Source organism: Manis pentadactyla, chromosome X, assembly GCF_030020395.1.
Source record: "Manis pentadactyla isolate mManPen7 chromosome X, mManPen7.hap1, whole genome shotgun sequence".
NCBI classification, from domain to species: domain Eukaryota; kingdom Metazoa; phylum Chordata; class Mammalia; order Pholidota; family Manidae; genus Manis; species Manis pentadactyla.
Window position 1 is genome coordinate 95,695,758 of NC_080038.1, and position 15,902 is coordinate 95,711,659.

Below are 15,902 nucleotides of genomic sequence, written 5' to 3' on the forward strand. Positions count from 1 at the left end.
CTTCTGGACCGCCACCCCCTTCCCTCCTTCTCGGACAGACTCATACTCCCCCCACCCCCACCATCCCTGAAGGGCCCCGGGCCCGGTTCGGTTCGCTCTTCTCTGTTGCTTGTTAATCAGATGGGATCTGCGGCGCGATGACTGAGCCCAGAGAGGGCTATGCACATTTTGTTGCCCCTCACCCCACCCTGTTGGAGAATTTAGCTCACTATAAATAAACTGTATATTTGGGAAGAGCTGGTGGAGCGGACGGTAGCGCGCCGCGCCGCTTCAGGAGGGCCCCGAGCCCGGCGGGAGCTGCGGGCCTGGCGCGCAGTCCACGTAGGTCTCCAGCAGCTGAAGCCGGCACGGGTGTGCGGGGCGCCGCAGCCTTCCCGCGGTCCCAGGGGGCTGCCAGCTCTGCTCGGGCGGTGGTGGTGGCGATGGCGACAGCGGCGTGTGCCAGTACTGAGAACGGGGAGGTCGGCGTGGCTAGGGCTGACTTCAAACTCAGCTTGCCTTCCGGACTGAAGGCGCCCTGGAGCAGAAGGGCACTCCTCCCCGCCCTGTTCTGAGGCTCTTAATTAAGGTCACCGGCGGGAAGAATCAAAAGCATCCCGCTGAACAAGTTGAGGCTTTTTTTCATCATAGATTGAGGGTGGAGCGACCGGCTTTTGAATTCCCAATTCTTGGTAGAATAAACTTTCTTTCTGAGTGAGTCGTCCCGCAAATTTGGGAGTCTTGGTTGAGCAAACTCATTATTAGCCCAGCGACATTGGCCCGAGCCTGTGGGCTTAAAATGAGACTCACTTCTGCCCTTTAAAAAAATACTAAACAGGAAAAGGGAAAAAGGCATTTGGAGACACAATAGGTTTTCTCAAAAATGCCATATTCTTGCAGAAAGCAACCCAGCTGCTTTTAAAATATTTCTCCTTCCCAGAGGGACTAGTTTAGCAGCCTTTACCTTGGCTGGGCGTGGGGAGGAAGAGGATAGCTCCCTCCTACAGAAAGGAATTATTTCTGAAGTGAGGTTACGACCCCCCTGAACGTGCATCTGAGACCAAAGGGAGGGCTCGGGAAGCCAAATCCGCTTTCCGCGTGGGGGGTCGTTTCACTCTTTTCGCATTAGGATCCACTTCAGCCCAGAACATCACGGAGAATATCGAAGCATTTGCAGAGTATCATTTCATTTCGGTCTTTCAGAGGTGCAGGTGGATAGCAGAGTAGTGGCTCGAGGGAGCCCTGTGGCCCACCCGGTTTTCTGCAGACCTCTTTGGAGACGTGGGCAAGTAGTAGAGGAGAGTGACAACATGGCAGGCAGCGTAGGCACACGCACCTCACGGGCTCCTCGAAGAGAACGGCTCCATTTGATTTATCACAGTTATTTACCTTTGATGTCAACGAGTGGGAATGAAGTGCATCTTGGTCTAATTAAAAAGGCCTAAAAAGGCATTTGAAATGGGTTTCCTATCTGATCACGGGATGTGAGTTCGGCGTTTGGCAGCTTTCTAAAATATTGCTTGGACTATTTAAACAGAACAATTAGCAGCATGCTAAAATGTTTTCATGCTATGCTTAGAAGCTTTTAGCTGTAAACTTTAAGGCGATTCGTTCCCCTTTGAGTTAAAAAAGGATGATGCTGCTTCCTTGTGGCGAAGGCTGTCAGGAACCCGCTGATCAATAAAAGTAAACTGGCGCCTCCACGGCTTGATTGAGCGGGAGCGAAGAGTCTGAGAAGTAGTCTCGGCCATTAACAATCCCCCAGGTAACGAGAAATGGAAGAATTACTCAGGTAAAATGATTAACATTGCTGTGGCATCTGAAAAGATGCACACAACAAGATAAGGAGGCTGCGGACCTCTTACCTTGGGGAGTGCTAATAGAATGTCTATATTCTGCTGCCTTTTAAAGACAAATAGGAGAATTCAATTCATGTACAATGCCATTACCTTTGTAAGTGCAATCACATTGTAAAGACATGTTCTGCATTTGCAAAGACAAACGTGCTCTTCGCTAAGGAGATGGCACCGGGCTCCCATCTTCCTGATCGCTCTTCACACTCGAGCAGCCCCTCATTTCCAAGCAGAGCACCCCAAGTACTTCCAGCTGTACCAAACCGCTTTTATGGAAGGCAGGTGCTGAGGGAGGACTGAGGCATGTGCCTCTGCTGTCCTTCTTTCCAATCACCCAAGCACAGTAATAGTTACACCTTCCCTCCCGAAAATAGCTCTTCCATCTCCCCAGTCTATTCATAAAGATAATCCTAACGCGTTTGCTCTCAGAAAGTATTTTTTCCAAATGTACTTGATCATTATACTTCAACAACACTATTGACTAAATGAGTGGCCGAAAACACCTTCGTGATCAGAAATTTATTGATTAACTGAATAAAACCATTCTTCGTGCAGATAATAAAAACAAGAAAGTTCTCCCAGTCTTAGCTTCCCTTTACTTCAATCCTGAAGGGAGCCCCGCCTCCTCAGTCTCTTTAGAGACACAAGAGGGACATCTAGTGACTGTCCTTAGTATTTTTGATTCAACCTTTGCTGAGAAACACCAAGGCTCTGGGACACCAACTGCAGTGCTGCGGCGCCTGGGCCAGCTCTCTGAGCCAAGACAGCTCTTTGGGTCACTGAGGCTGGAATCCAAATTGACAAGGGTATCATTTTATCTTCAAAATTTCATCCCCACCACTGAAATAATGCTGAATGACAATGGAAGAAGAAAACCAAAATTGGGAAATCCTTACATTTAAATCAAGCCAACAGGTAAGGATAACTCTTGCTGTCCTGACATTAAAAAGCAGGGGTAAAAGGTTTTGTTCAAAAAGTTAAAACTGATGGCAGGAACAAAGATACCAAGTTATGAAGACTGTAGCACTGACAAGTTTAGGGGAGCTTTCTGAGATTTTTTTTTAAATGTTTGTTTCAAACTCCAAAGAGATAAGCCTTCAGGTCAATGACATTTTCTCTCTCCCCTCTTCCCAGCCATCCCTCCAACACATCCCATCTCTCTGCCCTGGCTGTAGAAAAGTGGATTATCTTCTAGTTTGGCTTTTGTTGCATCTCATGGGCATTCCATTCTAACAGGGTGATCTTACCAGCTGCCTGATGAGGTTCTCTTAGAGAGAAAAGCTTCATTTAAAAATTAGCCAAAATAAAACCTCCAACCTCCATATCTGATCTCATTACTTTGGTTGCAATGCCTAGAGTAGAGAATATTAAAGAGTAAAAAGAGAGGAAATAGCACAAAACTGGAAAGTGTCATTATTTAAGCCATCATCTTATTTAATCTTTACAGTATCCCTGGGAGGTAAAGAGACTTTGCAGATGTGGAAGCCAAGCTGCAGAGCAGTTCAATGATTGGCCAAGATGACCTCATTACACAAAACTCAACCACTTCCCTTGTGAAATCAACAAGTCCTGGCTGTGTGGCCAGCATTGTGTTAGGGACTGAGACCTATTTTGAAAAGATGGTCCTTGCCCTTGTGAAGCTTTAAATTCAGTTGATTAATTTAATAGCAGCATGTAATTCTATGTACTACAGATTTTGCTAGAGGAGGAACTAGGATGAGGTATATCATGTTGACAGCTTCCTGAAATTCTGTTCCCTTCTGCCCAAAGTGATTGCCCAATTACTACGCACACACACACACACACACACACACACACACACACTGTTCCAGGCATCACAAGGAAAGGCATTAAGAGCAGCAGCCAGGGATGTAGACCTGCTGGGCAGGGGTGGAGTGCAGCTTCCACCATCCTAGATGCTGGTTCTGACCCTTCTGAAATACCAGGAAGACTAGGCAAGAGGGCCAAGAAAAGTCTTTGAGGTCCCTTGTACTTTTCCCCCTCCTTTCCTTCCATCCCCCAACCCTCTTCCCATCCTGTGACAGAAGATAACAGTGACAGCCAGGGAGCTGTAGAAAAGAAAAACAAAGAGTAGATAAAGTGTTCTTTATGTGCTAAAATTGCTCACCACTGCCCTGATGCCTGCCTTTTTCAAGAAACACAAGAGAAATAGGAGACAGTGGTGAAAAAGAGATAGAAAGCTATTAATCATTCCAAGCCTCCCCATTTTGACAAGGCTAGCATCCCTGAACAAATTATGCCCAAGTGCCCTCCATGCTTACCCCTTCTCTTTAGGGATGGCACTTCCCACAAGGCCAAACCCCTGCTGCTGCAAAACTCATAACTGTCCCCAAATAAACACACATCACGGGGACCACTTAATTAGCAAAGGCTAAATCAGCAGATACATTTCAATAAATGACACTGCTCTCTGACAACTTCTGTACTACCCTGCAGTGCCTACCTGTGATGTCTTGACAGCACCATTTGGGCTCCCGGCATTATTGTCTCAATCTTTTCATGTGAATTCTCTCCAAGTAGATTCCAAACGTTGTTTTTCTAGGTGCAAACTCATGCCAACTGTTATTGTTACCCACCACCACCACTTTTGAAAACAAAAAGCTTTCCTTCAAAGGCACTGTGATAAATCACACCCAACCTTCCCACTGCTGCCTCTCTCATCCTAAGAAGAAGAGTAGGAGAGACGTGCCACGGCCCTCCCCACCAGGGGAAATGCCTTCCTGACAACTTGGGGGAAAAAACTATCTAACTGAATGCTAATTAATGGTGACAACTGAAAATGTATGGACTAGGGATGCCCTCCTTTAGGCCCAGCTGTTTTTTTTTATGAAGCTACTCCCAAACTTTAAGGCTGCAACCTAGCACGTGGATCCTAAGGACACCTACACCATGTGTAACTCCATCAAACTAGTGCTCCAGACAGCGGCTTGGCTTTTGACTCCCAGCCCAGACTTCTCTCTCAGTTTCTTCTGCTACTTCTAGAGTGGTTCAGGTGGACCAGGAAAAGGGGCAGAACTATTGCTGAAAGGAATGTTTGACGGTGCTGAAAGACTCTTTATCAAAAGATGAGCACTACAGGCTAGGCCTTTCGGATAAGCTTTCCTAATTAAAAACTAAAAATCTAGCTAGTTGCCTGGTTTTATGAGAGTAAAGTTCTTTTTGAAGATGTATACAGGATTGGAAAAAACAAACCAGATCTTTCAGGACTTTGAGATACATGGTTGATGGAGCTGGGGTGACTGTGTGAACTCTGTACTACAGCACCTCTTTTACATTAAGTTCCCATAGACAGTAATAACCAAAGAAGTGGTGAGAAGAGGAACACAAAAGTCAATCTGATAAGCCAACTTCTGGGGCTTCTCCGGGTATATTGTGCAAAATATCTCAGTGAGGACACTGGTCCTCTTGCATGCTCTTCAGCTACAGGTGAACAGGCTGGGCCTAGGTTTGCTCTTAGTTCCTCCAAAGCTTCTCCCAGAACTCAGAAGATGCCTGGTGTAGCTCCCTTGGAGTTCCAGCTGCTCCACTGACTGATTTTCCACTGAACTAAGAAACTTACTTGTTGGTTAATGTCAACTTTAGAAGGAAAGAAAGAAAACTAATAAACATGAAGAGCTGCCAGTTTGACAGCCACAGTTACATTACCTGGGCTAGCAATGTAAGTACCAAAGGCAGGTCACGTATGCCACTAACAGCACAATGCATAATATCTGTTTAGGCTGACAAGCCCTGGGGCAGTGGAGAGTAAACTGAAAGGGGGAAATCCCAGAAGGAAACAGAGAAAGCACAACAAACGGGACAGGTAGAGCAGAGTGGCAGGAAAATCATTTTTGGCAGCAGAGAAGTTATGCACCTTTTATTCAATGAGAAGAAAACAATGGCTTGCCAGCTGGAAAAGCATCCTGATTTAGGGTCCAAACTTTTGCATATTGGTGCAGTGGACTTGGGGAGGAAAAGCATATTAATTTGTGTCTGTTGTCTACAGCTGGGACCAGAATAGCCATAGAGAACCAATGACCTTTCTTCCAAAAACTGGGAGTTGAGAGGGGTAGGAAAAGGGAGCGTCCTGTATCAGAGGAGACACCAGCTGGCCTGAGCTTGGCTGGTCTCTTTCAGCAAAGATCAGAAAATTCAGCGACCTCAGTACCAGGGAATAGCCACTTAGGGATAGCAACCTAGGCAGCAGTGATCAAATTAAGTCTCACGCCTAATGATGGGTTGGTAAAAAAACGAACAGTCAGAGGGGAGCAGGCCCAGCTTGAGGCTTAGGCAGCTCTGCATATTTTCTTCCTTGGGAAACGGTGGAACTTGAGAAAGCCTCGCTGTCTGGCTGTGCAGTTTCATTTGGGGGAATAGGCAATCAGTTCTGGAAAGCTGACTAAAAAGAGCGGACAGGATGATAGCTCAAAATGAGATCCATCAATGACTATGTTGCAGCCCCAGCCAAACAATCAAAAGCAAATAGTCAGCTTCTAAAATCAATGCTTCGTGAGATGATGAGCTAGCCAGTGGAGTTCTCATGGGGGTGGGGTGGGAAGGAGGTTGGGGAGGGAGAGTAAATAAATTCCCTCTTTCAAGCCACCCACCAAAGCAAGCAGCTGCATTTCCTTGAAACAGTAGATTTGGTTCCTAGCGAAATCAGAACTACAGTCTCCTAGCAGAGCAAAACAAAGGAGCAGGGGGTGAGACACTTTTGAAAACAGGAAGGCGTTTTGGCAACAATCACAGGAGGGCTGGTAAGCCATTGTGCTCTTGGGATCCATCTGCTGAGCTCCAGAACATCCTCCCCACTCTCCACCCCCATCTAGCTCTCAGATTGCCTGCCCAGGGTCAAGAACAGGGTCATTCAGAAAGAAACAGTAAAGTGAGTAAGACAGACTCAGCCTGAAGATGAGAAGTGAGAAAAGCCTTGTCTTATTTCTTCCATGCATGGAGGATGTGAAGGATGTGATGGGAGAGACAGGAAAACCCTTCTGATTCTTGGTACTATTGCAGAAAAGCAAGAATGGCCTTAATTAAATTAATGGAAAATACATTTAAAATTGAAATTGGTGTGCAACTTCTAATCAGCCTAGAATTTGCTGCTGTGAGAGACCACTGAGAGAAGCATAGTGACCGCATCTTTAAGGACCTAATTTTATAGCTATTAATAATTTTGTTAGTCATGCAATATAGTGAACACTAGCAAGATAATCAAATTGCATGCTCCATAGCAGAGATCAGGGCTATCTGAGGAAAAAAATTTAGAAAGTCTCTCATCAATGTCAATGTATACAAAGACATCTTCCACAGACCCCTCTTTCTTAGGTAAAGAGAATAGAAAGCATACCATTATACATATATATATTTTTAATGGAACACCATATTTGTTCTCATAGTCTGTGAAACCACCAGATAAAAAGCCCAGCAGAGGCAAATCACTTACAAGAGTTGGAAGAAAATTCACAACTCTGAATTTCACATCTTTTCTTACACATTACAGAGATTTATGCATGGGTCTCCCTTCCTCTGAATATTACTTAGTGGACCATTAACCTGTTCCAATATAGCATTAGATTTATCTAGCCAAGAGAAGTAAAATAAAGATGCTTAATTTAGTTCCCTTTTCCCTGAGAAATAAATAGCTGTCACACATCCAGAACAGCAGGGTTCATGAACAGCTTTGGATCATGGAGAGCAATGTAATCGGATCCTCTCTTGAGAAAAGGAGATCTACATAGAGTTTAACCAAATATTTCCTACAATAGGCAGTCGCTGGTCATCAGGAAGCCTTTGAAGACCCTCCCAGATTTCCTGTTCAGTCTTATTTGATCTCCAGTAGATATTATAATTATTGTAGAGCAGTTTTATACATGTAAATTACTCCATACATACAAAATAATGTCCAGCCTGGGCAACTAATTTCTGATTTCCCATAGATTTGTCTGAAATAGACGGTAGACATAACAGGATGGTTCAACCTCTGAAGCAGAATTACTTGTAAGGATAACGGTTATGATGATGACTATTTCTTCCCTGTTCCTTCAGTTTCTCATCCCAGTAACTAATATTTGCACATGAAAGGAGTCTTATGTTTTGATACATCTTTATGTAATAAAGGTGTTTGCCAAGTGCAATTAATCTTGAATCTAACTTCAGTTTTTTATCCCCATTTAAGTCATCACCATCAGGAAATATTGCTTAGTGGATGCAAGTAATACACTTGATGCTTAAGACTGAGAATACATAACAATGTGAAATGTGGATCCTGCCCTCCAAGAGCTTACAGTCTAGTTGTGCATATCATAAAAGGAGAACTACAAATACCAGGAAGTATTTATCAGGTGTTAGAGAGCAGTACTCACCATTAATATAGCCTAAGTCCTAATGGGTGACTGATGATCTAGAAGCTCTGAGAAAGTTCCCAGGTGAGGGAAATGTATTCATAAAGGCACATAAGCTGCAGTGAGTTCATTTTGTTGGGAAAACAATGAAAAGTATAGTTTGGTTCAAGTATTTATTTTACAAACACTATTGAAGTGATTTGGTGTAGTTACTAACAGATCTGGGTTCAGGTCCTGGTTCTACCACTTCCCTAGTTGAGTGACCTTGGACAAATTATTACAGTGTCTATTTCATAAAGTTAGGGGATTACATGAGATAATGTGTAGAAAGTGAGATGATATCTGTAAAGTACTTCATGTTTTACATACCTGGCAGAGTAAAGAACTGAGGAACATTTAGCTGTTACATTGACTGATGACCACAACGTCCCAGATGTGATTGAAGGTGCCAGACTACTACTAAAGAAGAGAAAGCCTTGGCACTCAACTATCTCACAGAAGCTTTGTGTAGCAGAGTAAAGGGAGTTGAGAGTGGAAAAGTAGGTAGAGGCTGTTGTGCCGAGACTTAATTGCTAGAATTTATAATTAGAACCTTATATTGGAGACCAGTGGAGTCATCAAAGGCTTTTGCACAAGGTAGTAATTAAATATTATTTTATGACTTGTAGTTTACTTGGAAGTAACAAATCAGGTTGGCTTCCTCAATTTTCCTCTAGTTTGCCCACATTTTAGGTTAACCCATAATTTTTACATAAGTCAAACTGCAGCATAACATATACCAAGGCCCTATAACTCAAGGCTCAGGAGCCAGGGCTGCTGCGAATGGGCAGCAACACTGAGACCTGGGTATTAGAAGTCAGAGGAAGCTAGTATCAGCAATGGCAGCTGGATGTCCAAGGCACTGTGTCCAAGGAACTTACAAAGTCCCAAAATGTTTCAGGGAAGAAGAGGATGGTATACATCAGCAGAAGATTCCAGGTAACAAGCACAGATAGAGTCTCATGCTGGTTCCAGGACATCTGCCTGTTTGTGACAGAGGGTACAGTGAGTCAGATCTATGACTTGCAGGCTACACAGACACACAAGGTACATCTCTAACACACTTCATGCTAGGGTAATGTATCTTTACAGTTTGCACAATACTCTTAAATTATTTAATGTGTTTGTACCTTTATCATTTTGTACCCTAGACTAAATCTTCAATCACTCTGCCTTAGTTATGGTTTAGATGCTTGACTTGGGCTCTGGGCCTACCCCTAGAGGTGGGTCTCATTAGCAGACCTAGTTGTAAGCAGCTGGCAAAGGCAAAGGCAATAGTAAAACAGGAAGAGGCTGACCCAGTAGACTGTTTGGAATGTGTTGCTCTGGCATTTTGTTTGTAGCCAATGTTCCTTGAAATAAAACGTTTCATTGATTGAGATCTGGGAATCTTTTTGTTATAAAGAGATTTTATGGTAATAGGAGCTCAGAGGAAAGAGATAATATTTGAGTTGTTTAGGAAGTCTTTCTTAAATTATCATTCATTGGCTTGGCAAGTATTTATTGAGGTCCTACTCTGTGCTGTGTACAGGGGAAAGAAGAATGAACCAGACAAACACAAACATGGATTCTGCCAGCACACAACTTTCAGAACAGGTGGGGATAGACTGAAAAAAGCAGACAAATTAATACCTACAACAATTACAAGTTTTAAAAAATGATATGAAAGACAAAAAACATGGACTGAAATGATGATAATTGCCAGGCACTGTTCTAAGTGCTTTATGCACCATACTAGTCCTCACAACAACCCACTGAAGTATGTACATTACTATGCCTATTTTTCTAGGTAACTGAGATGCAGAGGGGCTAGGAAATGGATCTTTCTGGCTTTGGAGCATGTTTTCTTAACTGCTGTACCACAGAGGAGGTCAGAGAAGCCAAATGTAGAGCAGATAGTCAGGAAAGGCCTCTCTGAGGGAGTTTTTAATATGAGACCTAAAGAACATCTTAGGCAGTCTACCTTGATAAGTATTCACTAAGTGCAAAGAGATGGCCTGTCGAGCAAACGTGATTTTCTTCAAGATATCTGCTAGCAGTTAGACCAGGAAAGTTTCAGTAAAAGCAATAAGAACTTTGTCAAAAGGTAACACAGTATAAGGAAAAGACAAGGAGGCAGACTTAATATAATATGTAGTGGTAGAAATGAAAATGATTAATTCTGGGAACCTTGACAGTATACCTATAAAACTGTGTATTGCTATGGTTTGCACACTTCTGGGGACAGAAGGGCCTGGAACTCTCTTGTGTACTCCCACTATTTCCACCTCTATCAGATCTCATGACTGCACCAGAAGTGTGGTGTGCTCCAAGCCTATGACATCTGTCTTTAGGCCTCGCCTTGCCATAATGAAAATTAAATGTGTCTAAGAGCAGCCAGAAGACCAACACTCACAACCACCCCCTTCCATGTAAAGCCAGCCTGACATTGAGAGTGCATCCAGCAAATGATAGCTTTCCTGATGCCACCCTCCTTTACGCCTGACATGTGGACCAACTCCAAAGTTCAGAGGACCATTCCTTTCTATAAGACCTACCCATCTTGTACTAGGTTTAGGTTATCTATAAAAAGATAACCTCTACTCTCTCCTTGACCACAGAGAATGTAGCAGATCATGCACTTAAGTTCATCTTTACCTTCTCCAAGACTCACAACTGAAGACCGCCAGGAGGATGGACTCTGGTGGCCCCCAAACAGCAGTATAGATGGAACCAAGGTGATAAGTGGCAAAGCTTTCAGTATGGGTTGCTGATAGGAAGACAGAGCAGCCAGCCAGCTTCCCCATACTTCCCAGGTCTTATAAAGCACTGACCTGGCACTCCCAGTGTAATTGACAAGGAGGCCCTCAGTGTCTCTTAATACCTAAATATCCTTAGGAAAGAGGTTAACAAAAAGAGTTGGAGTACAGTTGGGCCACAAGACTAATCATGCCCTAGCACTGGTCAGACCTAGGTTATTAATACACTGTTTTATTAAGCATAATGGATAGTTGTGGCTGGTAAAAAATATAAGAACTGTTGAAAGATTCAGTACTGCCAACCTTGTAAATTTCCTTCACCAGTCCAGAAACCTAACCCCATTCCTCATCAAGCACCTCCCAAAGAATCAGGAAGCTTCCAGAGAATGGGATTTTTTCTCAAACCAAAGAATAAACTCAACATTCTGTGTGTGGATGGAGGGCTGCTAGGAATAAGATGACAATTGCTGCTGAGATCTGCCCAACTCCAGGCGGTGGCAGCGCAGCTCTAGCTCCAGAAGCTGAGGCTAATCTTTTCTTGTGAAGCCTCAGAGCAGCTCAGCAGTTACAAATGACTGGGATCAAAGGGGAAATGGAAAGTCACAGCAGTGACCAAGTCAGACTAAAATAGATGCGGGGATGTAACTGAGGTTCCTTCAGGTTTGTTCCTGCTTTCATCCGGGTACAGCCCTACCAAGGCTGTTGGACTCCCTGGCAGCTGTACTTGGGCTGACCACTTCACAATGGTATGTGTACTAAGTGGGCCTGAGAATGTTTTCATGATTCGCAGAAAGCCCAGAGAGGGATCTAGTCTGTTCTTCTGGACTTGGGATTAGAAATCTGGGAAGGGAGAGATATGGGAGAGAGAGACAGGAACAGCTCCCATTCTCTTTGGCTGGGTTCCATTCTTCCATCCCCAGTTCTCTGCCTAGAAAACAATGGTGTAGGATGTCCCTGAGTGACTTGGACCTACTCAAAATGGTAGGGTGAAGCTGCAATGCCATCATTTTTTCCTTCCACAATCCCAAATCCTCATCTCACAAATGATGTGCTGTTCGAGGCATGACTAGAAAGTGAAGAGAGCTCATGCCAGGCATGAATATTATTTTCTTGGAAATTGACCTGTCCCTCAGCTTAACATCACAATAAGGAAGTATTCAGAGCCAAACCTGATACAGGAATAATGATGATCTCCTTATAGCCCCATATTCCTAGAGAACTCTAATTTTTTTAAAAAAAACACTTTTACTGACACTGTTGCATCTGAGGTACCCAACAACATTGTGAGATAAGTTATAGAATATTATTTTACAGATTAGGAAACTGAAGCTAAGATTATTAAGGGACTTGCCCAAGGTCACTCAGCTAGGAAGTAAACAGAAGCCACATCTCAAACCCAGGTCTGTCTGACTCCAAATTGAGCTCTCTTTCTACATTACCTGTGGTTTACCGTGCTCTTCATGAATATAAGAACTCCTTTCCAGATCAAAGTATTTCAGACTTCCACAAAAGAGGATTCTTTTAGTCACCACTGATTTAATCAAATGAATCATGACAAGAAGCCACTCTTAATTCAATATTTCTTTTAAATGAATTTACAGTTTATCCAAACAAAACCAATATTCATTTTAAAATGTCAGTTGATCACATTATTTCTTTAGTCTACAGATAATGGTTAGAGTATATATAGACTCACAGACCCTGCACGATGTTTGGGAACCACTTCACTAAACTATGAAGGCAAGAGAACTTCATTCTTACTCTAACCATTAAACAATATAATGTGGTTAGTATGTGCTTAGGCTCTGGAATCAGACTTTCTGGGGTCACAGTAGTATCTATACTATGTAGATGTAGATACCTGATTCTTATACTAGCATTACTGCCTTGGGCAAATTACTTGATCTTTCTCTATGTCTCAGTTTTCTCTTCTTTAAAATGGTGTAATAATAGCACCAACCTCATAAGGTTGCTGTAGAAATTAAATGACATTATGCATATAAAATACTTACTTAGCACAATGCCAGACACATAGAAAGTACTAAAAAATGTTGGACATTATCTACCACTAACCAAGTGTATTACCTTTCTCAGATCATTGAAATTCTCTTCATTTAATCTATAAAATGAAAAAAACAGTAGTTGAGTCCCCCTAAAGCACGTGGTTCACCATGATATCTTGAGGTCCCTTCCAACTCCAAGATACATGATTCAGAGACCATTACCAGTTCTTCCCCATAATAGGACTGCTGCTTGCTTAAAGGAGCCATAGCAAGGATATTTAGAAGCGGAGAAACCTGTGAAAACTCCAATAATTCAGAACAGCCAAAGCAACATACCTAATCCAGTATGATCTCATTTTAACTTGCCTACATCTGCAAAAGCTCTATTTCCAAATAAGGTCACATTCACAGGTTCTACATAGACATGAATTTGAAGGAAAAAGCACCACTGAAACCACTACTCCTGGGAATATCACCTAATCTGCCCATAGCTCGAGTTTCCTCATCAGTAAATGGGTGATCAGTAAATTGGTAAGAAAAGTGGGCTCAATATATTTTGATGATTATGGCAATTCCACACTTTACAGAATCTGTAATGTTTCTGGTCTCCATGTACGGTGTACTTATGCGGGCCTGATGCAGCAGCAGAAATCACAAATTCAGCAGTGTTGAGACAGGGACTGTGGGCTTAGACAGAGTAGGGTGAGGGCCTCCAGGAAAAGCAGGGCAGAATATTTACAGTCAGAGCAATGTAACAATGGGCAAAGAAGTCCCTATTGAAACTCTGTGTTAAGCATTATGCAAGGTCAAGGTCACACTAATTCTCTAGGGAAAAGATACCAGACTAAGAATATAGACATCTTCAGTGAGATCAGTTAAAGATCAAAAGGCCAGGAGCAATTTAGCCTGGAATGTTTGAGTATTCTGCAAGGTATCTCAGCATAACCCGTGACTTCACTGTAAACAGCCCTAGCAAACAAACAATAGCCCAGTCCACCTTGAGGGCAGGGCAGGTGCTACAAGTCCACACCCCTAAGCCTTTTTTTTCAGGTTCCCAAAAATCCTCAAATGCCTATAAAACCCCTAGACAACACAGCATCACAGGCTCTCTTGTCCCCTCCTGGAATGAGCCTGGAGCTCTCTCCTCTCACTTTATCTCTAAATAAAAGCCTCTCCTTGGCTCTCCTACCCTGAGTGTTTGCTAAGTTCATTCTTTGACTCTGCAAACAAGAACCCCGGCATCAGTGTGAACAACTGTCGTCTGTTTCCCAAGCAGATCAGCTTAAAGCCTTAACTGACCAGAAAGTGTCAACTAGCACATGGTGCCAATACCATGGTAAATACATGATAGTGGGGACCAGGTCTTTTATGTGTTTTGAACAAGTAACACCCTGCACTTGAGTGCTTCATAAATGTTTATCATCATCATTATCATACCTGTATCATAGATTACCAGCAGAGGTAGACAGTGCTCATTACAGCTCTGTTTTGAGATCATCTTGGTGGGGAAACCAGAGAAAAGGAGTATGTTCCCCAAATGACATGTCCAATGTAGTAAATTTTGCCTCTGGACAGCGTCTATGGGACTTTTACACTGCTGTCCTCTTAAAAGTCAAATCTGTCACTACCTCCTCATAATTACAACACCCTAAAACACAAAATGCCGTAAGTCCCAAAGATAAGGATTTCCCAAACTTATTTTTACTGAGGAGAGTAAAAGTAGATGGAGAAGGGGCACTCATAGGGAGGCACTGAGGTGTTTTGGAGTTTATTTCTTTTGTCTGCAGATAATGCTTAATACAGATAAGAAGCACTGCACTTAAGTTCAGAAAAGCCAAGTCTCATGCATGCCCCTAGTACTCACAGATACATACAACCCCGGTGTAGTAGTTTCCTGGCCATGCCGTAACAACCCACCACAGACTGGGAGCTTCAAACAACAGAAAGGTATTCTGTCCCAGTTCAGGAGTATGGAGTGTGAAAGCAAGGTAAGGTGGAGCCATGTTCCCTCTGAGGGCTCTAGGGAAGAATCTGTCCTATGCTTCTGTTCAATCTTCTGCTAGTTGCTGGCAGTCCTTCTGGTTCTTTGACTTGTGGCTGCATCACCCAAGTGTCTGCCTCAGCCATCATGCAGTCTTCTTCCCCTTGGGCTCTAGGCCTCTATGTCTCCAAACCCCCTCTCCTCATATGGACACCAGCAATTGGATTAAGGGCCCACCCTAATATAGTTTGACTTCATGTTAGCTTGATTGCAAATCTGAAAAGAGCTTATTTCCAAATAAGGTCACATTCCCAGGTTCCAGGTGGAAATAAATAGGTGGGGGGTGGGAGGCACTACTCAGCCCACTACACCTGGGCATGCCATTTAATCTGCCTATGCCTCAGTTTTCTTATCAGTAAATTGGTGAACACTTCTCCAGCCATGGCTACCACACAATTATAAGATACTCCTTTTGGGAAAAGAGTGTGTACTTGTGGAATTATGCATCCACGTTTGTGATTTCAGGACCAGTTTGGATGGAGAAGTGGTTTGTTCCTCCTTTCCAAAATACAAGTCAAATTCACTGACAATATTTGTGGCTCATGGCTTGCTGCAGGAGGGAGTTATAAGGAAGCAAAACATTGCATGCTGCAAAACTGCAGTCAGGGTTGCTATGTACCAATCTGACAGATTCATTGCTTTATTTAATATAAATAATAGATGTTTTAGAGTAATCACTTTTGAAAAATAAAATGTGCTGTCCTTTAAATAGAAATAACCTTATTGAGCTGCAGTCAGTGAAACAGAGATTTTGAAGTGTTTTTCCAGAGTAAGAATTCATCCAAACCTTCCCCCTCGGTCCAAGGCCAGTCTCTGGTTACTTCAGGTAGCTCCCTGTGTATTTAAGACTAATTTAACAATTAAATACCCAATATAGTGAGCCCTGTTCAATTTCTCTGAATCTT